The following is a 1,685-nucleotide window of genomic DNA, read 5'->3' on the forward strand; positions in this document are numbered from 1 at the left end:
GGATTTCGTTCTTGTACCAGTACCATAGACCACATTTTTCGGTTTATAACTATCTACTGGAGGAACGTGCTCCTGAACGAGGGGTCGTTATACGCTGTCTTTGTAGATCTCAAATCAGCGTTTGATTTGGTCCCTCGGAGGAAATTATGGGGTGTCCTCGGTGACATGGGGATGGCTCCAGAGTTATTAACACTTCTCGTCCGCTTACATGAGGGCAACTTTACAAAAGTCAGATGGGGCACAGGGAGAGGTTACCGACTCTTTCCCTGTTGGGCGGGGCGTCCGACAGGGGTGTGTGTTGGCTCCTACCCTGTTTTCTTTGTATATTAACGGGGTAGTTGAGTATCTTTCAGCGGTCTCCACCGATGCTCCCCTTCTGGCTGGCAACCATGTCCCTGTCCTCATGTTTGCGGACGATACTTTGCTCATCTCCAGGACCCCGAGTGGCCTCCAGAAGGCCATTAATGCATTTGTGGATTTTTGTTCCCTAAGAGGGCTAGAAATAAACATCTCGAAAACCAAGTTTATGGCTTTTAATCAGCACAAATCGTTTAGAGGCAGTATTTTATTAAATAATGAGCCCCTAGAACAGGTGAGTGCGTTCACGTACCTTGGTATCTCCCTCCAAAAGGATTTGGGTTGGAAACACCACTTGGACATAACAGCTCTAAAACTACATCAACACATAGGGTGTCTGACCAAGAAATATAAATCCTCCTTTACCAAACCAGTCACACCTGCCCTAGAAATCTATAACGCCAAAGCAGTGAGCTCGGCCCTCTACGGAGCTGAGCTCTGGGGATTTAATAACTTAAAACAACTAGCAAGACTAGAAAATAAATTTCTACGTAACCTTGCAAGTGTCCCGCAAAGCACTCCCATGCTCCCGCTCCATCTAGACCTAGGGAGGGAGAACATTGTGGACACAGCAAAGCTACGGCCAATCCTTTATTGGAGGCGTCTTTGGGTCACCCCAGAACTTGTGCAGTACGCTATGGGTTTCAAGGATGTGATCTCACGGGACTGTTTCCACAGAATAGGTTGGTTAAAGGAGGTCAGGTCCCTACTTATTAAATTGGATCTAGAGATACTCTGGAATAATCCTGAGACGGCAGTTTTTCCGACAAAGGTACAATTGAAACAGAAATATTGGGAAATGGTTTATACATCTATAGGTCACTACAGTATTGCAACTAGCCTAACAGGTCGATTTTTGGATTTTAAATCATGGCCTGTATGTGAGGCTTACTGGGATTTGATCGAGAGGCCCTTTGATCGAAAACTTTATTTTCAGTTTAGGGCAGGTAGTTTGCCTATAAAGTCCTTTACGTGTAAATGGGCCTCTAGAACTGATGACAAATGCCATTATTGTGTGACTATGGCAGAGACCATTCCCCATATTTTCTTTGTTTGTCCATTATATGCTGCCCCACGGAGGAGATGGTTGAGGCCGATTTGTAACCTGTTGGGTGTCCGGAGATGTGCCGTTGCGCTGAGAATTTTAGGGTCTGATTGTAGCCCTAGTACAGCTATAGCAATGGCCAAATTTCTGGGTTGGACCTGGGTTATTCGCACTCGCACTTTAAACAAAAATGTTGCTGCTATCCTATCATAAGATGTATCTTTTAAATAGGACATGTTTATGCTGCTGCCTCTTCTCCTTCTTTTTTAACTGTTCTTAAAGT

This window comes from Triturus cristatus, chromosome 6 (assembly GCF_964204655.1).
Source record: "Triturus cristatus chromosome 6, aTriCri1.1, whole genome shotgun sequence".
Taxonomy (NCBI): domain Eukaryota; kingdom Metazoa; phylum Chordata; class Amphibia; order Caudata; family Salamandridae; genus Triturus; species Triturus cristatus.